The sequence below is a fragment of the Carassius gibelio genome, chromosome B20 (assembly GCF_023724105.1).
Source record: "Carassius gibelio isolate Cgi1373 ecotype wild population from Czech Republic chromosome B20, carGib1.2-hapl.c, whole genome shotgun sequence".
Lineage (NCBI taxonomy): Eukaryota > Metazoa > Chordata > Actinopteri > Cypriniformes > Cyprinidae > Carassius > Carassius gibelio.
In genome coordinates this window covers 20,000,607-20,026,693 of record NC_068415.1, presented here as the reverse complement: position 1 = coordinate 20,026,693, position 26,087 = coordinate 20,000,607, and the positions used below count along the sequence as shown (strand labels likewise).

At 35.4% G+C, this 26,087-nt stretch overlaps 1 long non-coding RNA gene across 4 annotated transcripts in view; it reads right to left on the bottom strand.

Moving 5' to 3' along the window:
- Window positions 1-1,374: 1,374 nt before the first annotated feature.
- The window catches only part of LOC127983913 (uncharacterized), a 36,288-nt gene continuing 11,575 nt past the window's right edge, over window positions 1,375-26,087 (bottom strand). Inside the window, exons 3-7 of one of the 4 annotated variants that reach the window (XR_008160514.1) lie at window positions 11,493-11,857; window positions 11,236-11,410; window positions 4,710-4,936; window positions 3,087-3,122; window positions 1,375-2,705 (exon numbers count right to left, since the gene is read on the bottom strand). This is a non-coding gene — a long non-coding RNA (uncharacterized LOC127983913). Of the gene's footprint in view, window positions 2,706-3,086; window positions 3,123-3,151; window positions 4,937-11,235; window positions 11,411-11,492; window positions 11,858-26,087 lie in introns of those variants that run through there. The other 3 variants (XR_008160513.1, XR_008160515.1, XR_008160512.1) reach the window with 3 other exon arrangements.

The following is a 26,087-nucleotide window of genomic DNA, read 5'->3' as shown; positions in this document are numbered from 1 at the left end:
ATGAAATGTGTGATTAATCATGATTATTCACAGAAAAATTTTCTGTGATTAATCACACACTTAAAATTATGCATTTATACTGCTCAATACATTAATTTTGTCACTGTTTACTATATCTAGCAAAGTAAACCAAGCAAAGTTCTCACAAAACTGTATTTTCTACATGCTTCTTTCAAAATAAATTTAGATTAAAAAAGGGAAATTAGGTAGACTCCAAAAGGATTTCAAATAACCAAATGATATTAGAAGTTTATATAATGGATACATTTGTGCACATTGTTTAAATTCAGCAACATACACAAGACAAATCAAAACATTATCCTGAATGTGTGTCCTGTATATCCTGAATCAGACTCCTGTACTTCACCGCAATCCTCTTTACCTTGATTGCAACAAGAGAGAGAGAGAGAGAGAGAGAGAGAGAGAGTCAACAGATTCAAGTACAATGATACAAAATGATGTTAGCAAAAGTAAATTGGGTAATCAATGCATTCCTGATAATGGCCATCACTACAGATGCCTCTGCTGAGCAGCTGGTCGGCCTGCTTCTGGTGTTAATTCCACTGGTCTTCAGAGATTTAGAGCACATTGTGTTTTATGTGGTTTTGTGGTGCTTACAAACACAGAGCTGCCTGTAAATCTCCTGACACAACAGACACCACTGCAAACGTCTCACAGGGAAGACACAAGCTGCCCTCTCAGTGCACATTTCATTCACTCCAGCTCTCTATATGAGGTGTAAATCAGGTCTTCAGAGACGAATCCATGGCTGTTCAATGACCCATTAAGGCTCTGCTCTGTTCCCACATTAACAAACTGCCCACGTTGTTTACTTATGCATATGAGCCCATATGAGAGGAGAATACTTAGAAACGCCCTGAGCATCTGTCTGATTTGACCAACATGCAGGTACTTTATCTTTGCAGTGAAGGCATCTGGAAGTCATTTCTCTAACCAGGCAATGGATGGTTTACACAGAACCTGTTACTGCAAACCTTGGCAAGTCAAGCAAACTGTAACGTTGATATAACACAGGGCATGGGGTGTAATCATATATGATATACGTAATAATATACGACAACATGATCCTCTACAATAAACTTTAGGTCACAGTTGGTGGGATACTGCACACTGAAATTTCCTAGAATTCCCATCAGGAGTCGCTTCAGAGCGGATCACAATTGAGCATCCAAATATTTAGATTTAATCTTGATTTCTGATTTACCACAGCCAACACTGATTTTAATATTGATGATATTGATTATGTCAAAACACAGAGCTGATGTTGTCACGGGCAGTAAAGAGGCAGAAAATAATAAAAAATACAATCTGGTGCAGCAGGCTATTTTTTTTATTTATTAATACACACACACACACACACACACACACACACACACACATATGGTATAAATTTACATTTAAGATTAAATGTCATGCATTTTTCAATTTATGAAAGAATTTCCACAGAAAAATACATAAATATAGACAATTAGACACAATATTCAGACCCCCAATATCTTTTTATATTTTATATAAAAACGTAACATTTCAAAAACATATTTGAATATTTAAAATAGGATGTATTTATTTTTCAAATTATGATAACGTTTATATAGATGAATACATAATTTGACAATATTTACTAATATGACAATATTTTAACTGTTAATTTCCTTTTTGTGCCAACAACGGCATCATTTCATAATTAAGTAGATATTTTGACAATGTTCAGACCCTTTTTTTTTCTTATGTTTTGTCAAGGGTCTAGATGTAAATTCTGTCTCTAATGTGCTCACATTCATAAAAAAAAAATCGTTATAATTTAAATAAGTAAATAAATAAAAAACAGTTTTTAATTTCAAACAAAAAGGTATTCAAAAGAAAATATTGAAATAATTACATATAATTATTATAATAATATTGATTAATTTTCCACCCCTTTTGATAAGGGCCGAGATACAGTCTTTCTTAAATGTGTTCATGTGTTCAAAAAATAGTATATACTTTATGTAACTACAGGCATGTAGCTGGGATTGAGAGGTCTGAGCAGTATCTGGTTTCGGCCTCAGTGCCAGCGCAGTTCAGTTTCACTGTGTCTGGCTGAATGAAGGTCTACCAGGAAAACTGTGTTAGAAGGGGCCGCTCACCAGCTATGGGTTGGATGACTTTATCATACATGTGGTTGATTTGTGTGCCTCTGACAAGTTCAGGTTTTATTTGCTGATTTAGGTAATGTGAAACAGTGAGGAGCAAAGTGGCACACATAAACACACACACACATACAAACAACTTGCCCTAGAGTATAAATCATGCAGTGCCCAATATAAAGTGCACTTTGCATGATCGCAGAGACGTCTATGATAAAATGATGCAAAAAAGTTTTATGAACTACATGTGGCACCAGAAGCCTGTGTCCCAGACCTCACCACATCATATATAGAGAACAAGGAAGTCTCAACATTATAAAGTTAAAAAGATATCGGTACACACAGTTGGGAAATTGTACACACAGAAATTGTAATTTAAATCCTTGAAAGATGTTCAGAAAGATCAGCTTGTTTTAGGCAGGGAAGGGTGTACAAATGGAGCTGATCTAACCTGGTGTTCAGCCAGATGTAAAAGCAGGCCGTCTCTCCATTCACATCTCCTCTTCCATCTCTCTTTCTCGCTCACTCTTGGCTTGATTAAGGGATGAGACCAAAGTCCTGAGATCAAAGACAATAATATGTGACTCATGACAGCCAATCCACAACCTGGTGCCGTGTGTGTTCACAAAAGCATGTGTGTATGTAATGTAATGGGAGAAGAATCAAAGACTTAAGAATATCAGTGTCAAATACATACAGATATTTGAAAGAATATTCCAGTAATGTGGTTATATTAGAGTGAAGGAAGGCAAACAGGAGGGCAAATCTGTATCATGTACTTTAAGAACAAAGTAAGTCAGTTTCTAAGTGAGTTATGGGGGGAATGTTGAAAATACAGCAAACGCAAAAAAAATGCCTGCACATACACAAACACATATTGACATAAACACAAATATAAATGACCTTCAAACTAAATCAAACTAACATGATTTGACTTACCATGGCAAAACCTCCCTTAGTGGTGGAACAGTTTATCTAAAAAAAAAAAAAAAAAAAAATGTTTTACTCTTACTCTTACTCATTTGATAGTTATTTTTCTTTGCAACTCAGAAATTTGAATGAATCTTTAAGCATTATTTTGCATACCGGCAACTTTATTGATATAGGCCTAGTTATTTTTCCAGCATTTATTTAATCAACAATACCGTGAAAATGGTAATACTGTTAAATTTTTCTACAAATAAAACCACTTTGTATCTGAATATATTTTGAAATTATATTATACTAAAATTATATTATAAAAATATATTTTTAAATAAATTTGAGTGGTGAAAAAGCTATACTAACATGCTGATATAGTTCTTAAGAAACATTTTTTAAAGTTGCAGTAGGTAACTTTTGTAAAAATATATTTTTTACATATTTGTTAAACCTGTCATTATGTCCTGACAGTAGAATATGAGACAGATAATCTGTGAAAAAATCAAGCTCCTCTGGCTCCTCCCAGTGGTCCTATTGCCATTTGCAGAAATACATCGCTCCCGTTAAGAAACAACCAATCAGAGCTGCGGTCCGTAACCTTGTTTGTGTTCAAAATGTAGAAAAATGTATATAATAAGCGAGTACACCATGAATCCATTTTAAACTGTGTTTTTAGCTTGTCCTGAATCACTAGGGTGCACCTATAATAAGTGTTTATATTCTGACTAATTTAGATTGCTTCAGGCGTACCGCGGCGGAGTAACCCAGTACCTTTGTGATTCTTCATAGACATAAATAGAGAGAAGTAGTTCCGGCTACGATGTTCTTCCGCAAGACGCAAGCAGTTCTGTTTATTAACCGCTAGAGCGTCAAAAGTTACCTACTGCAGCTTTAATTATGATCAGTTTAAATCGTGTGCTGCTTGATATTTTTTTGTGTGGCAGCTACACTTTTTTTTCTTTGATGAATGAAAAATGAAAAGAATAGCAATTGTATGGTTGACATACATGTATTTGTATGCGCATTTGGAATACTGTATTTTAAAAAATGCTGGATGGAAACACCAAAATGTGCATAAATTCTAAAAAATGAGCATTAAAAAAATGTATACGCGCAATTAAGTATGATAAGCTTTTTATCCGGTAAGAAAAAAATTTCTGATCTTGTTGCGCAGTATCTAAAAAGTAGTTTTGGTCATTCTGAAAGGCCTGAGCAAAGTATTTCTGTATAATTGTCTTCTATGACTGCAGGCATCCACCTCTCAGTTTAAAAAAATTCACCCTGTGGTCCAGGGTCACATATATGAAGATTATTACATTCTCCTACCTTTCCTAGTGATATTTAGTGCCAGTTTATCAGGAAGTGACAATTTTGTTCTCTCTTGTTGTATGGAAACGTTGCTACATTTGCAAATGTTTTATGCGATATTCCAGTTTTGCACATTAGTTAAATTTGCATCTTTGGAAGACGCCAAAGCTATTGTCAGATTTAATTTATCAATTTATACAAAGATACAAATAGATGCAGTTGATGGTAATACAAATGAAAATAAAAACTCTTGAGAAAAGGACTTTGAAAGTCACAAAATTTCCAAATATGAGACCCAACAATGGTCTTTTGCAATATGAGATGATTCAGTACCTGTTGATAATTTCTCACAAACATCCCTTAGGGTTTCAAACTGAGTTGTTAAGAAAGTTCTTGGATAAGACCTCCCATTGCCTCCCTCCTCCAATTTCCCAGGCTATCCAGGTCTGCTGTGCTGCTTCCCAAAATCCCTAAGGATGGAATTCTGTTGTGCTGTGGGCTTTACTCTTCCAAGAAAACAGGCTTCTGGTCATAACCTTCTTGACCTAAAAAGCAGTTTTCTAGGTAAAAGGAGAACAAGGCATAAACTGGAACATATCAATATTCTGTATATCTCCAACTCAGAGTATTGGTTCCACAAACAATCATTAAACTGCAATGTGTGCTGAATTACAACAGTCCATTATTGTCATTGTAATCATAGGGCTTGAAGAGAAAGAAGAAGAGGCATGTTGGGATTAAAACAACAACAACAACAACAAAAAACACTTTCCCTTTCATACAGTGCTGTTGTAATAAGCACAAGCAATGAACTTTGTAGGAGTTAAATATTTAGTCATCTTTACACGGCTAAGTTAAGGCTGGCCTTTGCCTGCTCAAAATTACTAAATTATAGCTGGTGAATACCATTATACAATTGTATTTGTTATGTAAATGCTTTCATGCCACCTCCAAGCAAAATTAAACAGACTGTGACTGTTTAACAGAAGTGCCACCTTGACATTTGATATTTGATGAATGCTTTGTGTTTAGCGTGTTTCCCATCAAAAATAAAATTCTCTTCAACTGTTTAGATGTGTTCAGAATGAGGCTCACCTGGCCTAGATAGAATATCTATGAGAAATAAATAAGACAGATGTCATCAGAGCATATTCTTAGAATTACGACATTATTATTAGATTAATGTTGAGTAATGAACTGTGGCGTAAGTTTATTGGCTCCCACAGAAATACACTCTCTGTGAACCAGAGGGGAAGCCAGTTTCCTCACCTCACAGCAGTCACAGCGCGGAGCATTACATGGCCATCAAAGGCCTGCAGTAACTGATCAAATATTTCTTTTACAAGACCAGGGGCCACAAACCAACAATGAAATGTGGCTAAATACAATTCTCTGGAAGCAAGACGTTTTATAGGGTGGAGTTATGAGGAAAACACTCACTTAGGATCATTACATTAGCATCAGATAGTGCGCTATCAATCCCCTGAGGAAGAATAACACTTATTCTCCACTATAGGAGAGGAATAATGTTATAAACTTGTTAAATCATCCAAACCAGTGTTGCCATGAAAAAAATCCCTTTTTAATATTTTTAATTTGCTAAAATGTTCAAAAATACATCTATTACATAATACCCATTTCTGATGTCGCCTATAATTAGAGATGCACTGAAATTCCGACTGTCGAATATTAGTTCACCGCTCAGGTTTTACTTTCATGTGGTGTGATGCTCTGTGTATTATCCCTCTATATGCACGTGCGCACCACTCAGTCGCTCCACTTATATATTGTTCATGCTCATCGGAATAGCAAACTCCACTCAAAAATCGATGTATTGATCTGTTAACCACGTTATGCTCTCGTGTTCTGCTAACAATAGTTTTCTAGGACTAAACATTATTTGGATAATTGGTAAAAAACATACAACAAAAAATCTCTTAATAGCCCTACTACTCTTAAACCTGAAAAAATAAAATGCAATTTATTTCATTTCTAGGCCTGTCGTTATTTTTTTATTTTTGCTATCATTATTCGTTTCTTTATTTGTTCTTATTTTATTACTGACTGGTTATTGTCATTTATTATTCACGTCAAAGTTTGAAATCAAGCGCTACTGCAACAAAATTGCCCCACTTTAAAATAAAAAATACACTGAGTGAGTAAAATTTGTGCCACCATGGACAAAAAAAAAAAAAAAAAAAAAAATATAATATAATATAAAAAACATCTGTATGACATTATTTTCTGCAGTTGTACCAAAAATCTTTACTTTTCAAAGTATAGTATCAAAGTTAGAAAATTCAAATATTGTGACAAAATTTATTTTGTACGGTACCATAAATTTGTTAAAATATCAAAATGGTGCCGCAACTCAAAAAAGGTTGGGAAACACTGATCTAAACCAACAACATGTATGTTAGATCTTATTCCATCTAAGCTCCTAAAAGAGGTGCTTCCAGAAGTCATAGATCATCCTTTGACTATTATTAATTTGTCATTGTCATTAGAATATGTCCCCAAAACCTTTAAAAACTGGCTGTTATTAAGCCTCTCATTAAAAAACCCACAATTTGAACCCCAAAGATCTAGTTAATCATAGACCGATCTCAAATCTCATTTTTCTGCCAAAGATACTAAAAAAGGTAGTATCCTCACAATTATATTCCTTCTTGGAGAAAAATTATATCTGTGGTGATTTCCAGTCAGAATTTAGACCATATCATAGTACTGAGACTGCTCTCATTAGTTACAAATGACCTGCTCTTATCATCTGATCATGGTTGTATCTCTCTACTAGTGCTACTGGATCTTATCGCTTCGTTCAACACTATTGACCACAATTTTTTTTAATAGACTAGAAAACTTTGTTGGCATTAGTGGAAATGCATTAGCATAGTTTAAATTGTACTTATCTGACCGCCATCAGTTCGTAGCAGTAAATGAATAGGTATCATATCTATCAAAAGTGCAGAATGGAGTACCACAAGGCTCAGTACTAGGGCCGTTACTTTTCACACTTTACATGTTACCTTTGGGAGATATCTTCAGGAAACACGGTGTTAGCTTTCACTGTTATGCTGATGACTCTTAGCTCTATATTTCTTTGTGGCCCAGAGAAACATACCAATTTGAAAAACTAACGGAATGCATATTTTTTTACTGCTAAATTCTAAAAAAAAAAAAAAAAACAGGTTTCATTCATTTGAAATGCTTGTTTTAAACAAAAAATGTTTCTGTATAGACTTGCATGTTCACCTCTCTCATAAACATTACATGCACAAATCACAAAATATACAGCTAATGACATTTATGAACGAGGAAAATACACAGCAAAAAATAGTTCATTGGACCTGTTACTACAACTTAAGTAAATGCATTATAACAAGTTTAAAATTCAAGAATTTTAACTTTTAATTAAACCTCAAGTTGCAACATTATTTTGATTAGTTCTGTTGACATAATAATGTTGATCATTAAATTAACTTAATACTGCATTTAATGTCAACTCAAATTTATGCATTTATTTATTTATTATATATATATATATATTTTTTTAAAGTTAACTTGATAAAATTATCTTGTTAGCTTTGGGAATTGGATTGTAATTTTGTAGTTCCCTGCATAGAACCAGACTGAGAGGGTTTCCCGTCACAAATAAAATTATCTGCAACTGTTTAGATTTGTTCAGAATGAAGCACACCTGGCCTAGATAGAATATCTATGAGAAATAAATAAGACAGATGTCATCAGGACATATTCTTAGAATTATGACATTATTACTAGATAAATGTTGAGTAATGAACTGTGGTGTAAGTTTATTGGCTCCCATAGAAATACACTCTCTGTGAACCAGAGGGGAAGCCAGTTTACTCACCTCATACCCAGAGTCACAGCGCAGAGCATTACATAGCCATCAAAAGCCTGCAGTAACTAGCTTTTCTGATCAAATATTTATTTTACAAGACCAGAGGCCATAGACCAACACTGAAATGTGGCTAACCACAATTCTCTGGTAGCAAGATGTTTTATAGGGTGTATTTATGGGGAAAACACTCACTTAGGATCATTACATTAGCATCAGATTAGTGCGCTATCGATCCCCTGGAGAGGAATTCCACTCATTCTCCACTATAGTAAAGGAGGAATTTTATATATTTGTTAAATCATCTAAACCAACAACATGTAAGTTACACCCTATTCCATCTAAGCTCCAAGAATAGGTGCTTCCAGAAGTCAGAGATCCTCCTCTGACTGTTATTAATTTGTCATTGTCACTAGAATATGTCCACAAAACCTTTCAAACTGGCTGTTATTAAGCCTCTCATTTAAAAAAAAAACACAACTTGACCCCAAGGATGTAATAACTAGAGTCTGATCTTGAATCTCCCTTTTCTGTGAAAGATACTAGAAAAGGTAGTATCCTCACAATTATATTCATCCTTAGAGAAAAATGGTATCTGTGAGAATTTTCTGTAAGATTTTAGACTGTATAGTACTGAGACTGCTCTCATTAGAGTTACAAATTACCTGCCCTTATTATCTTATCATGGTTGTATCTCTCTATTAGTGCTACTGGATTTTAGCGCTATGTTCGACACCATTGACCACAACATTTTTTTAATAGACTAGAAAACTCTGTTGGCATTAGTGGAAATTCATTAGCACGGTTTAAATCGTATTTATCTGACTGCCATCAGTTTGTAGCAGTGAATGAAGAGGTATCATATCTATCACAAGTGCAGTATGGAGTACCTCAAGGCTCAGTACTAGGGCCGTTACTTTTTTACGTTACCCTTTGGAGATATTATCAAACAACAGTGTTAGCTTTCACTGTTATGCTAATGAAACTTAGCTCTATATTTCTATGTGCCCTGGCAAAACATAACAAATTGGAAAAACTAACGGAAAGCATAGTCGATATAAAAAACTGGATGATGAGTAATTTCTTACTGCTACATTCGCAAAAACAGAGGTTTTATTTATCTATTAATTCAATGATTTTTAAGCATTTGAAATTCTAGTTTATATGTATACGTTTTTCTCTTTGGCCTATGTGATTGAGGCAGGACTTTTATTTTGAGGGTGCTGAGAGCGGCAGCACCTGAGTGCACTCAGTGCTCACACTCTCTCTCTTGTTTGCCGTCGTTGTTAACAGTTCTGTTTAATACGAGAAGTCTGTCTAATAATCAGATAGAATGGTTAAACAAAGGAATTAATGCACACCGAAGGTATTATAACAATTGATTTTATATTAGGCCTATTAGTAATAGAAAGGCAAACATTATAATACTTTCCCATTGTCATTTATGTGATAACATGAAGTCTGTTAACGGCTGTTAACACAGGCCAGAGACACACAGAAAAATACTGTAGCAGGCAGATCACTCACTGTTCATGATGCACGAACTATTGGAAAATACACAATATTGATTTGGGGGTTTATATGAATGTGTTTCTGAGGGGAGCTGACTGTCTTCTGAAAAGTTTACGTGGTATAATTTTACAAAGCTTGTCAGAACATTGTGTTTTTGCTTCAAATTGGGTTCTTATTAAATCAAATTATTTTTAAATTATATAACTAAAATTAATTAATTAACTAATTACAGATTTAGATTAAATAAAGATGTCAGTCTTTGATTTGTTTCCTAAAGAAAAAATTAAAGAAAAAAAATAAACAAATTCTACTGTTTATAATATTCTGCATGTTGCTAAAAAACTAATTATATTGTGTCCAGCGGAGAAAAAAAAGGATTGAATTCTATTTATAATATATTTATATAATTTTTTTACCCAGTCATTTAAAAATAACACATTTCAGAGCTTTAACATGCCTAGTCAAATCCAGCCCTTAGATCTTAAGTGTGCATTTTTATCCAGCATGATCAGGTGTTCTCTGCATGATAGTCAGTCCGTGTGAATTGAATGCTTTAAACTTTAAAGTCCCGATTTCAAATTATGTATGTATTCAATATATATATATATATATATATATATATATATATATATATATATATATATATATATATATATATATATATATATATATATTAAGTTAACTTGATAAAATAATCTTGTTAGCTTTGGAAACTGGACTGTAAATTTGTACTTCTCTGCATGATTTGCATAGGACCAGATGAGTGGTATAAATATTACAATTGTTATTTTTTATTGAAAATGTTTATTGCTGTTGCATTTGACATTTTAAGAAGTTTCTGCTATTGAAGTACTTGTGGTTACCATTGTGCAGAAGAGTAGACCACAAAAAGGTAAACACTTTCGACTCTATGAGCAATGACTTCCCTAAAGCCAGAGGCAAGTAATATCTTGCTTCTTCATTATATTTACATGCCAAGTAAGTTATATTTAGCATATATAATGAGATTTGAGATTGGTTTTGCTAGCTGTTGATTGGTTCCAGGCCCACAGACCCATTAATATAGCAAAATTATGTTTTATGCTACAAATGATTAAGTTCTTAATTATTACATTCGTCTAACTCAATGAAACATGATTTCATTAGAAATTGTCAAAGTGTTGATGCAAAGTGTTGCATTATTACTACTTAAATAATTGAAATATAGTAATAATGCTTTCACACTCATACTATAACTATGGCACAGATGCCCACTAAATGGCACACATGTATACTGACATACTCTTTGCAAAAGTTTTACACATTGTTCTGTAATAAAAAATAAATACATGCAAATGATTACAGAAACTCAATGTTTGCCCTTTTCATGACTTTCTATGACATCTAAAGTCTAATAAAATGTTATGATATGGATTAATATTTTTAAGGAAAAAATAAGTTTAATATAATAAGTAAATAAGTAATACATTTTTAATTGTGTTGTACCTCAATACTCCAGAGACTGTACAGGAAATGCTGTAGTGTGTGCCATAAGTCCATAGTTTCTCCATGATTTTTCAGTTTCACTATCAGGCACCAGGGGATTGACCTCATCACACCCCTCACATCTTCTCCCCTCCTGCCCGAAGAGTAGCCATGGAGAGCTAGAGTTACACAGAGCCTGCAGGAAAAGATGAAGCTTTAGTTTTCTCATGTATTACCACTTAAATCAAAATGTCATACATGTGGTTCCCATTACTCACGATTTGTTGGCCGTGCTCACTTGAGAGATTCTGTTTCTTCTCCTTAACCTTGTCGACTGCGCACTTTGTCATATGCGGGAACAGAATTTCATGGAAACTGCAATTGTCATGAAACAGTTGCAGGAAAATGACATCTTTGTGGATTCACAGGCTGAATTGATGCTCAGTAAGTTTACTGATGTTATAAAGAGCTTTCCATCAAGCATCAAAGCAGGAAAACACCTGAGGAAATACACACAAACATCCCAAACCAGGGCACTGAGAGGTCCAGCTGAACTAGTATTACCTACACAGCTGCACTTTCACACAAACACAGCAGTCCAGCACGGTTTCATCTTCATTTAGCATGATTCAGCAGGGCTGGTCTAGAATGGAGATGGTTTGAGAGAAAGGGAAGAGAACAATGAAGTCAAATAACAACATTCACAAATAACAACTATGACTATATTCAGAAAATATTAACACTTTTTAAATGTATTTAATGTAAACTCAGTGTTACACAATCTTTCAAAAAAATCATTATATTTTGCTAATTTGCTGCTCAGAAAACATTTCTTATTATTATCAGTGTTGAAAATAGTTGTGCTGCTTAATATTTAAAAGTTTAAAGGCTCAGCATTTATTTAAATCGATGTAAATCCTTTTCTCACTTTTGATCAATTTAATGCATATTTGCTTAATAAAAGTACTAAGTACTAATACTAATCAAAGCTCTCAATAAAAAAAGCCAGAATTCTCGTGTAATGGGATTACAGCCAAAAACCACAACCACCTACATTGTATGCATCTTCCCAATATGAAAAACTGTCTCTTTTAAGTTATATATGATTAAGGTCTTACTTCCTTCTTTGTTTTCTCTCTATGTCCAGGCTTCCTGGCATTTACTCCTTTTCTGTGTAACAAACACCACATTCACTGGAAGAAGTTCATTGGAAATTGCTTAACTAGATAGGACAATAAACAAGCTCTCTTATGGTTACATTTGTTCACTCTTCCAGATGGTGTTACTGTAAAACTGAACTTTACACGAATTCCACATCCAGCTGCCATAATGGAAACAGATGGTAGTGATGTTTTGGCTTATCAAATAGACCAATGCTTCCTTCTGACTGCATTCATATCTCTCTAGCACACATCCACTGTGAATGCCAAATCCATTTTAAGATTAAATGAGTTCGATCTGCTCTAAAACATGAGTTATCAGAAATAACAACAGAATAGTTTGCCCAAAAATTTATATTGGCTGAAATTTACTCAACCTCAGGCCATCAACTATTACTTTTTTCTTCATAGGAACAGATCTGGAGAAATTTAGCATTACATCATTTACTGTACATGGATTCTCTGCAGTGAATGGGTGCTGTCAGAATGAGATACCAAATAGATGATAAAACTCAAGCACTGAAACAATATGGCTGCCCACTGCTCCAGGTATGTGTTCACCACTGCGTGCGTGCACTCGGATGGGTTAAATGCACTAATATGCACTAATTCCGGTTATGGGTCACCATACTTGGCCACACTTCACTTTTACTTTTCACTTCAAAAGACATTAATTTAAAGACTGGAGTGTTGTGGATTACTCATGAATTATGGGGATGTTTTTATCAGCTGTTTGGACTCTCATTCTGACGGCACCCATTCACTGCAGAGGATTGACTGGTGAACTTGTAATGTAATGCTACCTTTTTAAAAAAATCTGTTTTGTTGATGAAACAAAGTCATCTACATCTCGGCTGGCCCGAGGGTCAGAAGAACATTTTCAACACTTTTTTTTGGGTAAACTATTCCTTCGAGGCATAACATGCATGAAAACTTTTCCAAAATATGCATTTTAATTATACCTTGATTTAGCCTAATTATAAGGCAGGATTGCATGTATAGTATCCTTATTGAAGAAAGCAACATCCAAGATGGAGGCCATTGAGGAAAGAGGATTGCTTATTATAAATTGTCCTAAATATGTTCTGTGCTTATGAATAAGAGTTTTGTGATGTTATCTTCGCAACACGCCAACTTCAGACTATTATTCAACTGAATGTTGACTCCAAAAAGAGTAAAAAAATTGTTAAGTGGATGCATAATGAAAATGAGAGTGATTCCTGAGGATTCCCATCTTTATTTCCCAGCGTATTACGTGTCTTTTGAGGTTTTCCGCATGACTGTTCTTTGATTAAATTCTCCGGAGCTGCTTGTTAGTGAATGTTGTTTTAAGACAATGTTATTTTACAAATGGATCAAACAGTTTGGGATTCTAGGGCTAGATGAAAGACTGAATCCATCTCTTTACACAGTGGAACAACAAAACATGCTGTCCTGGACACAGACTGTGTTTGTGTTAGTGTCTGTGCACACTGCCAATCTGATAACGGTGTAGTTTTCTTTGTTTTAATCAGGTACCATTATAGGAAGTAAAGAGAAAGATGGAGTTAAAGGCTCTCAGATAACCCAAATAAAATGCACATTTCACCTATAGATTAAAAGCATCTAGGGAGACCAGAGACTGGTCTGGTTTGGTCTAGTCCAGCAACAGAACTGCATCAGATGAACTGTCCAGTTCAGGGATGAACTTTTTATAGCTATGTAAGAGGAGAGGTGTACAGGGAAATACAATGCCAACCTGAAAGCTTGAATTTGGTTCCTCTGCTTCAACGCAATGTGGATCTCTGTGCCATAATTTCCCTAAGTAAACCCCTAGAGACAATGGACCACAATCAAGAGCTGTCCACTCATGTCTCAAGGATGCTGGGACACAGAAAAGCAGCTCAATACAATTGCATGTTGTGTAACCATTGCAAAATACCAGACAGGAGTCAACACTGACGCACTGTAGGCCGCAGAGACTTCTGTATTGTCAAAGCCACAATTGCCAAACATTTAAGACTTTGTAAACCTGCCAATAATTGTTGTGGACGACAATTTTTAAAACTCTTGTTTGCATGACGGACTCATACATAAGAACAATGGCGTGACTTTAAGAAAGAAAAACACTGAGAAAAAGACCTCTTCTGCCTTCACGTCTGCCTGCGAACTAAATTTAAAGATTTTCTAGCTCATCAATCATCTCTATTGTATTTTCAAAGGCACAAAGCCATACCACATTTCTACTACCAGAGCTGAAACTGCAAAAAAACAACTTTCGTGAGATTTTTCGTGTTGTAACATTGAACAGGCATTCTTCTCCATGTCTATCCACAGAATTAACCGATTAAACACATTACTCAAGCCCTCCCCACATCCTCTGTCGCAATCTGTCATATAAATAACAACCGCACGTTCTTCATCAGTTGTCAAATTAAATTCAAACACATGGTTCAAAAATTCTGTATTTCAAATGATTTGCATGGTTTAGATTCACACTCAGAAAACCAGCATGAACATTTTAGAATAAACACAAAATGTGCAGTATATGGCAGAAGTTCAGAGAACGTCCCGAAGCTGTTCACTGGTCCACAGGAAAACAGTTAAGTGCAAAAAAAAAAAAAAAAATGAACTCTGCGAGATTCTTTAGAATGAGAATTGCCTGAACACTGTTTGTCTGCTTATGACTAATTAGAATAATTTGATTGTTCTGCATTGCTCTTTTATCATCACAATGTTTCAGTCATGGGTCACTTTGTCATCACATGGTACAGTATATTCATATGAATTCACAAATTTTTATTCTCTACTAAACAAACCAGTATCCAGGGCACTATCCTGTCTATCAGCCCAAAATAAAATGATTCTGAATTATGCAAACATCATATACTCCATGTAAACTGATTCATTGCCATGACTTTTACTGGTAGGCCTAATGTATATCAATAACTTTTGAGAGTTCAATTAGAAATAACATATTTTCTTTCCTTTTCTAAATTTTGGAGATTTTTAAACTCAAGCTACTTTATTTGCACGATCCTTCTAAAACAATAATCCCTGTATGTTTCATAAAAGCAGTTTGAAATATCATAAAGATGCTGAATTAATTTAAAAATTAATTTAAAATAAAATACCGAATTAAATACTCCTAACTTTTATTTGCTATATACTTTATTTAAATGCAATCTGATTGTGGCATCAAAAGTATCTTGTGATACATAATTATCAATTGTGATACACAATTTGGCTACATCATTTTTACCACTATTATAACTTGATATTATTGACAGATATCATATATTTGAATTGCAGGATTATTATAATTTACTAAACCTCAGACTGAAACTAACCTCAAATATAAACTATAAATGACAAAAGCAGAAATTATAAAAACAAAACTGATTCAAAATATGAATAAAAAACCCATTTTACACAATTATAAAATGCTGAATTACAGGTATATCACACGGAAAGTTCGAATATATTTACAAATGATATGTAAACAAAGACTGTTATGTTTATTTTTGGACAACTTATGTGGTCAGTGAAACAGGTCAATATATAGCACAGATTTGGTGCAAAAAGGGTAATCGAACCCCAGCTTCATCCGTAATATGACCTGATGTCAGTGAAGGGTCACTTTCACACAGCCCAGACAAGCCTAAATCCATATGCCCCCTTGTGAAGGCTCCGCTCACTGTTAGTATCTTAATTCAGAGACAGAAGGCTGCTGGATGCTGTTGGCTGAGGATGTTTGGTATGATATCTACTCAAACACACTGGGAAACTGTCTTTGATGTACGGCGTCTCTTTTGTCTTCACACCGTGTTTAAAGAGGTCCTCAAGACTCCAACCACTGGGTAAATCCAAAATGCCCCAGGACAAACCCATACAGACAAATACACTCCATGGGCTACAAAATAAAGCATCAAGGGAACTTTTTCCCCTGTGCACTACAGGACAAAGACTGCCAAAGGACACCACAGAAAGCCAAATATTATTTGTTACCTGCAGTTTATTATTGATAATAAAAGAAAGAGGCTGGATAAAGCTCAAATGTGAGGTCATTCTCTCTGGAATATGTAGATCATTAGCTCATATTCAGACATAACTAAATGCAAACTCATTCTGCATGGAACAGGTAAAGAAAATTAAACAGGAAGAAAATTATAGTTTAGTGGGGGGAAAATGAAAAATTAAGGTCTGAAACTGGTCAGGCATTCTTAAAACAGCATCAAAGTTACTTGCTGCATCTGAAAACACATTTACAGCCACCTCGTATCAATCAAAAGCCAACAGTCAGTTTATATAAGTCAATTATTCACAACATCAAACCCATTGTTACACAACCTATTACGCAATGCAGCACTCTCAGCCAAAGACACTCAATACAGGGGTTCAGCTTTATAGTTATGGTCCTCAGGGCATCTATAAAAAGCCGATCTGATTTAGTATTGATGTGTCATGGACTATATGCAGAGGTTGTGAGACAGAAATTGTGAGATGGTTTTAATAATCAACTACTGATCAAAAACATCTGTTTCGACAAAGTTTGATGTGAAGTCATCAGTTCTTGAATTTCAACTGAGGTAGCAAAAAGGACAGACATACAGGGAGATAGATAGACAGACAGACAGACAGACAGACAGACAGACAGACAGATAGACAGATAGATAGATAGATAGATAGATAGATAGATAGATAGATAGATAGATAGATAGATAGATAGATAGATAGATAGATGTGGCATCAACACATCTCAAAAAAGTTGTGACCAAGGCCATATTTAACACTGTGTTGCATCCTGTTGTCCCATTCTTGTCTAATACAAGCTTGTAGTTGCTCAACTGTCTTAGATATTCTTTGTTGCATCTTCCTCTTTATGATGCACCAAATGTTTTCTGTGGGTGAAAGATCTGGACTGCAGGCTGGCCATTTCAGTACCCGGATCCTTCTTCTACGCAGCCATGATGTTGTAATTGATGCAGTATGTGGTCTGGCAGTGTCATGTTAGAAAATGCAAGGTCTTCCCTGAAAGAGACGACATCTGGATGGGAGCATATGTTGTTCTAGAACTTGGATATAGCTTTCAGCATTGATGGTGCCTTTCCAGATGTGTAAGCTGCCCAAGCCACACGAACTCATGCAACCCCATACCATCAGAGATGCAGGCTTCTGAACTGAGCGCTGATAACAACTTGGGTTTTACACTTTGCCACAGTCCATTTGAAATGAGCCTTGGCCCAGAGAAAACGCCTGCGCTTCTGGATTCTGTTTAGATATGGCTTCTTTTTTAGCCTATAGAGTTTTAGCCGGCTACGGCGAATGGCACGGTGGATTTTGTTCATCGACAATGTTTTCTGGAAGTATTCCTGAGCCCATGTTGTGATTTCAATACAGTAGCATTCCTCCAGCTGTTACTTACATGTACATTTAATTTTTCCGGCCTCTTATTGCTACCTGTCCCAACTTTTTTGGAATGGTTAGCTCTCATGAAATCCAAAATGAGCCGATATTTGGCATGACATTTCAAAATGTCTCACTTTCAACATTTGATATGTTATCTATATTATATTGTGAATAAAATATAAGTTTATGAGATTTGTAAATTATTCCGTTCCTTTTTTTTACTGACAATTTGTACAGTGTCCCAACTTTTTTGCAATCGGGTTTGTAGAGAGATAAATAGATAGATAGACGGATGGATGGACAGAGAACAATGGACAGAAAGACAGACAAACAGAACAGACAGACAGACAGACAGCCAGCCAGAGATACAAACAGAACAACAGACAGATAGACAGACAGATAAAAGACAGATAGAACATCAGACAAACAAAACCACACAGACAGACATATGCAAAAGACAGACAGAAAGAAAGAACAACAGACAGATAAAAGACCGATAGAAAGAAAAACAGACAGTTAAAACAACACAAACAGACGGAAAGACAGACAGAAAGAATGACAGACAGATAAAACGACAGACAGCCATACAGACAGAAAGAAAGAATGACAAACAGACACAAACAATGACAGACAGATAAAAGACCAATAGAAAGAACGACAGAGAGATAAAATGACACATACAGACATATGGAAAGAGACAGACAGACAGACAGATATAACAAATTCCACTTCCAACTTCCTGTGAGGTGCAGCCTATTCAAAACTAATTCCAAACTATGCTAATTAACCTCATTTATCCATTCAACAGTGTTCCAGCACTGGAGCTCTTATAGCAGCCACAGGGTATGTTTATTTCAAGCTGCATATGCATGTCATGTAAATAGCCATTCTCCAATCTCAAGTGCATAAATATATCCTTTCAAAACGCCACTGGATATGAATATCCAGCTGCTCTAAAGTCTTCAGCCCCCACCACTAAATCCAAACTCCTGCATATTGGCATGACAGAGTCAAACGGCAGGGCCTCTGAACTCCAGCGCTATTACTCATGCTGTTACCCAAGCCCAGAATATTTCAACACCTCACAGGCACTAAACACACGTGCACAATGACATCTACTTCCAGTTCCACCATAACGAAAGGCTTTACTCTTCTTTTCTTTAATTCTACAACAAAGTGTCACTTCAAAGTATTATCTTTAGTCCTAGCCTAGTAAAATGCCTTGACAAGTACAATGTCTGGGGAAGAGCTTGCTAATCTAGTCCCATGAAGAAAGCACATTTATTTATACAGAGCTTTATACAATACAGACCATTTCAAAGCAGCTTCAAAATAATATTAAATGCTGCACAATTCAGCAATTAAATGACTTCAATTTCAGCAGTAAAACAGCTTTACAGAAGATGTTTGTGTAATTATTCAGCTCAATATAATTTAAAATTGATTCAGTTGAGTTAAAACTGGATTCAGTTCGGTTTCAATGTTGCAAAGGTGATCAATTATGAAACCAATAAAACTGAACTAAACTTAGCTAAGATAAACTAAACGAAATGAAACTAAACAAAATAACAAATAAATAAATAAATATGCCACAATCTTTCAAACTCTCAACCTGTTCTAAAGAATAACAGTATTGATACCTGTATATCCTGCTGGTGTACAGTTACCTTTATTACCTGTGAGTGCCCCGTAACACACACACTCTTCCTCTCTAAGAGAGCCGGAGAGCATTGCAGAAGGATGTGGAAGACAGACTGGAATAATATTTGACATAATTAGCAGGGGAGGATAAACAGAGCTGCACCTGGTCTCTCTGCACAGCAGCCTTTCGCTGCATGCTGGCACTGGATCTCTGGGATATGCTCATGCTTGGCTTTCAACCGGCCAGTGAGGCTAAAGGAACGGAGCCATGATACACATGTAAGACTTTGCAAGAGGTTAGTGGTGAGGTTTTGGTAAAATTAAGAAATCTGTGACATGACTAAGCCAAATGCATCCATTTTGGAGGTCAAACTTTGGCAGAACTAGCATAAAATGTAATTTAGAATCACATGCCGAAGCGAGCGTTCTTTAAATTCAATTTATAATACAATAAAGCAAATAATTAAAAGTCTTAGCTTGTTTTGGCAAACATTTGACATTAATGTTTTAAATGTCCAGATATAGTGATTCAGCTGGGGAAATAATAAGCCATTATGTTTAATAAGATTTAAGTGGCTGGGGTGTAATAGTTAGAGTGATAGGTGAGCGCAGACATGTCATTAAAATGTATGTTGGCATCAGAAGGATACAAGGTCTCTTGTGGAGAGGGGTGAAATCGGAGTAAACACTTGGCATACCGCATCTATTGTGTACGTGTTGAAACATGTTCTACTGGGATTGAATGGTTACTCAATAACTGGGTGAATGGAGATATGTTGTTTCGATGTTTGTGGTTGCCACTTTCATTGTTCTTACCCTTGTTGACTTTGAGTTGTGACAATAAGCCAATTGTATGTTTTTTATGCTTAACCAGGCTGCATTTATTTGAGATATATATACTTTATTTTCTTGACTATGAAAATTGTAGATTCACACTGAAGGCATCAAAACTATGAATTAACATGTAATTCCAATAATGTGGAATTATATATGGAATTATAAACATTAAAAAAAGTGTGAAACAACTGAAAATATGTCATATTCTAGGTTCTTCAAAGTAGCCACTTTTTGCTTTGATTACTGCTTTGCACACTCTTGGCATTCTCTTGATGAGCTTCAAGAGGTAGTCACCTCAAATGGTCTTCCAACAGTCTTGAAGGAGTTCCCCGAGAGATGCTTAGCACTTGTTGGCCCTTTTGCCTTCTGTCTGCGGTCCAGCTCACCCCTAAACCATCTCGACTGGGTTCAGGTCCGGTGACTGTGGAGGCCAGGTCATCTGGAGCAGCACCCCATCACTCTCCTTCTTGCTCAAATAGCCCTTGATGCCTTCAGTGTGACTCTACAATTTTCATAGTCATGAAGATAAAGAAAACTCTTTGAATGAGAAGGTGTGTCCCAACTTTTGGTCTGTACTGTTTATATATATCTCTTTGAAAATATCTAAAAAGTTAACTTATTCCTGAGATGGCAAATCTGAATTTTCATTATCATTACTCCAGTCTTCAGTGCTTTTTCAAGATTCTAGTCTAAACTACTATTTCATTCTGAAATACTAGTCAAAACTACCTAATATATATATATATATATATATATATATATATATATATATATATATATATATATATATATATATATATATATATATATATATATAGTCAACTTAAAGGGATAGTTTACCCAAAAATGAACATTTTGTCATTAATTACTCACTCTCATGTCGTCCCAAATGCATAAAACCTTTTGTTAATCTTCAGAACACTGATTAAGATATTTTTTCATATAATCTAAGATCTTTCTGACCCTACAAAGACAGCAACGCAACCAAAACATTCAAGGCCCAGAAAGGTGGTAAGGACATCATTAAAAAATAGCCCATGTGACATCAGTGGTTAAACCTTAGTAGTATGCTATATTTTAAGCCACGACAACAAAAATAATGACTTTATTCAACTATTTCTTCTCTTCAATGTCAGTCTTCATGAAATTAGATTCCTAAGATTAAGGATGAACCACTGATGACACATTGACTATTTTACTGATGTCCTTGCTACTTTTCTGGACCTTGATCATCGTAGTAACCTTGCTGACTATGGAAAGTCAGAAAGCTTTCGGATTTCATCAAAAATATCTTAAATTGTGTTCTGAAGATGAACGAAGGTCATACGGTTTTGGAACGACATGAGGGTAAGTAATTCTTTTTTGAATGAACTATCCCTTTAATTTAGTCCAAGGCCCATTTCCAGGAGAAAGGTCACAAGATCAAGCTCCTTTCCCTTAATAATTATGTTCTCCAACCAGTCTCAAACTAAAGGAAACAGATGAGGGCATCGTTATGCAATTAAAAGGTTTCCTGGGTAACATGCGATCCAGACTACCTTTGGGCTCACAGAGGGATTCGGGTTTAATGTGAGGCCTCCTGCTCCTGACGGATAACACGATTCTTTCTACCTCGCGATGTCATACCAGTCATAAATACAACAACAATAACCGAAACCAGATGCACGGCATCATTTCGAGCCATAAACCCCCAAAACTGGCCCGGGCTGAGGTTAGAGCGCTTGCCCTGTAGTCTTTGAGCAGACTGTTTGTAATTGGACCCATATCTCACTGATCATTTATGTGTAGGGTGAGTGGCATTTGTAGCCACGCACATGTTTCTCGTTGTGTTTTCTGACAATGAATCTGTAAGGGAACAATGAATACATCCGATTCAGGAATGAAACACATGACCTCGGCAGGACTTGGGAGTTTTAATATGACATGCCTCTTGCAGGACACCAATACGTTTGGTGCCACTGACATTATAACAGAGAGGCTCTTCCTGAAGACCTTTGTAACCAAGCAAGGCTGCTTTTGTTATGAGAAAGCGAAAAATCAGGGACATATTTCTGAACTGTTTGTTCAGTGATGTTCATGCCCCTATACTTTAGTCCAATATTTCCCTTGGAGCCATCCCAGAGCTGGCTGAAAACCCTGAGCAGGCCCCATGCAGAGTGAAATTGAACAAAAGGAAAAATCTGTTCATGTTCAGCGCATACTTTTCAAGGAGGAGGAAACAGTATGTTATCTGATGAACCTCAGGCATTTTTCTTACTCTACTGTTTGGATTTTCACGTATCTTTTTACAATGTCTTAAAGGGATAGCTGACCCTAGTTTAACCACCTACATGTTGTTTCAAACCTGTATGACTACATTTTTGGTAACTGGGGATGTAGCTCAAATGCTGGTAGAGCAAATGCTTTGCATGTATGAGGTCCTAGGTTCAATCCCCAGCATCTCAAATCACTATTGTATCTTTAGAGGCAGTCGTGGCCTAATGTTTAGAGAGTCGGACTTATAACTCAAACATTTGATGTTGACTGATATTTCAACATTAAAAAAGATATTGTTTATTCTTCTGCATTTAAACGTAGTATTTATGTTGCACAGCTATATTACTGTAGTTAGGAGCCACTACTTATCAAAACAGACATGCAGGCCAATTTTTGAACCACTGCTGTACATCACATTTAAAGAGCCTGTATACAAATTTATACAGATTTACAATCGCAGGTCTTCCAAACAGCTCTTATTGTTTCCTGAAACTCAGGACAATGCCCTCATTGCATAAACTGTGGTAGCGCTGTGTTGTTTCGCTTGATGTACTACATACTCAAACATGACGAAGCGAACAGTGGTTCACTTAAGTTTACATCTCATCTTCAATTAACCACAATGTTGAAACTGAACGTGCAGAAAATCGAATCCCCGTAGGCAGAATTCTCTGAAATGCTAACAACTCCTCAAGAAAAACATCAGGGTACTACAACTAAATTACATCCAATTAAAGTTTTACAAGCAGTGGTTTGAATGCTTGCAGATCGTGAGCAAAGGTCATGTGAAGCCTGGATGAATCTGGGGTGAAAAAAAAAAGCCTCTCCACAAATATGTAAGCTAACACTTTGAGAAAAAAGCCACAGAAATAAGTTACATGACTTACTGACAGGGACAAAACATTTCAACACGCACATTTCTCAATCTGGGGCATGAAATGTCACACGAAGTCCTCTCAGGACACTGTGATGCATGAGATGAGACCTGAAACCTTTGGCTTGGTAATCAAAGGGATGATCCATCTAGCGACTAAATGCCAACACAAGGGCGCCATGTGTAACTGATATTTGATTGAGCTGGACTGCTGAGGGATGATTACAGAGTGTTATATTCAGCTAAAATGATCACACGTATCGCAATATTTTGAGGAGGCACTGCCTCCCTTGCCCCTGATATATATGATTAGTGTAATGGTTTGACTGACCAAATTAAAAAGTAATAATGTAATAAATGTAAATGAAAAAAAAAAAAAACAAATACAACTATAGTCAGGAAGGTTTACAAGGTCTCATAACATGCCGGTATTACCGTAATTATGAGATGACAAGCCAGTGATATCAAAAAAAAAAACAAAAACGAATTTTACAAGTTGTAAGCACAACGTTTTATGAGGCTGTGAGCATTATTTACGTAATCCCGTAAATATGGTAATTCCACGTGACATAAATGCACCATGAGTTTCCTCTTCATGGTTTTCTCATCACATGACAACAAAATGCATGTGATATATTAAATAGAGAGAATGCTAATAATAATCAGATACAATTAACATTTAAAGGCAAAATGAATTCACTGCACATTCTGCAGTAAATATACTACACTGGTTGAAGGTTTTGAACAATATTTTTTATTACTCTGGTCAGTTTAACTACTCTCTTTTTTTTCCCCGTTGAATCACATATTTTTTGAGAAATTTTAAATAAATGTAAAAGATTCAAGGGATAAAAACAAAACCAAGACCAGCATAATGTCATTGAACAATTTCCTTTCAATAACTTCCTGTTTTATAAAAGACTTCTTATGCACTGAACATCATGTAAGATTACTCAGATATTGTGATTTTGAAGATTTGGACATCTATGATACGTGTGATAAATTCAGCTTATTATTATGATTATTATCAAATATTCTGCAACAGCCAAAAGTTTGGAAAAGTTCAAGATTTTGTTTATGGAAAAAGTATTTTATGCTTTGGGACAAGCCTCATGTCATTGACCAATTTTCGGTTCAGCAATTTTTAGTTTTAGTTCAGCAAGTTTTATAAAGGACTTCTTATGCACCAAACATTCAGTTGAGAGTGTAGACATATGTTGCACAAGTTGCTTTAAACATTTGCAATCTTGAGATCCACTTGAGACTACAAGAGGATATTGGCTTCAGTCTTTAAGAGCACTTAGACAGCCAAGGTCTCTTTTAAGAGGTCCCAGGCTGTATTCAGTTGCTTATTAAATACGATTGACAACTAATAACCGTGTATTTCATGTTTAAATACAGTTACGGGCAATAAAAATAGTAGTTAATCGATACTTGATGTCAAAATTTGTATTAAAAGGTCAGGTTTTTCTTATATAATGACAGTCAGTTCAGAGCGAGGCATTGCGTCCACACTACGTCAATGGGATTGATCTGTTTGTGTTGGTTCGGGCTGCTGTTTTGACTGTCCTTCCTGGTTGTAGAAGAACCAGCTCAAAACACTAAACAGACGTCATTGGCTGCTCGTCTCGGGACTTTCTGGAGGTCAGAAACAAGAGGAGTGAGAAAAATGCTGATAATTTTGAGACATAGAACATATCTGCTTGGGTTTAAAGATGAACTCGACATATTTAGGCCACACTTTAGATAAGATTTAGGAAATGAACGGGCCACACAAGATGTGTAACTGTATGTTTTTATTTTATGTAACACGGATTGTGTTTAAAATCTATTTAATATTTATTTAATTCTCCAAGCAATGTGAATAAAAGAGCATGTTATGTCTGTAATGACTTAGTCCTATTCTTAAAGGGATAGTTGTTCGAAAATTCTGTCATTATTTTGTCATTTTCATGTCGTTTCAAATGTGTATGACTTTTTTCTTCAGTGGAATGTAAAGAAAGATATTTTGAAAAACATTTTTGTCCTTAGAGTGGAAGAAAATAGGTTGATTTGGACAACACTGACTTTCACTGCATGGACAAAAATGCTTTTAAGTGGTTCTTGCAGAGAATTTTCTTCTCAGTAAAGCTATGCTTTCATTCTGTAGAATTACAGTAAAACATACACATCCACAGAAATATGCACTCATAAAGATGCCATGCAGGACCCATAAAGCAGCTGGGTCTGATTTCCACTCAACTCTGGTGCCTTTAGGAAGTTGTTAAACAGAGATACACAAAGAGGGCATGGTCCAAGTCAGCACTGATGTAATACAAGGTAGCGACTGATGTCATTTTAAAAGAAATCTGTATAAATTTCAAGTTTTGCTTAATAAGAAAGTGTGAAAGAGTATAGAGAACTTCAGGGAAGGAGTTTGAACCTTCAGAAACTGACCTAACATCATGATTTACAGTTTTTACAAAACTATAAAAGTCACTAATTAGTTCATTAAATATCTGTTATTATGTCAAATCTGTTTAAACACCTGCATTTTAAAGCATATAATAAGGTGTGTCTCTGTGTACATATGTAAACTTGAATTTTAACAGCAACACTACTAGGTTAGATCACATTTTGTCTCAGAGCATAAGAAAAAAGCAACTTGTGTCTCACATTAGTATATGCATAGAGTGTGTATAAAGTAAGGATATAGTGTCAATATTTTTGTTTAATGC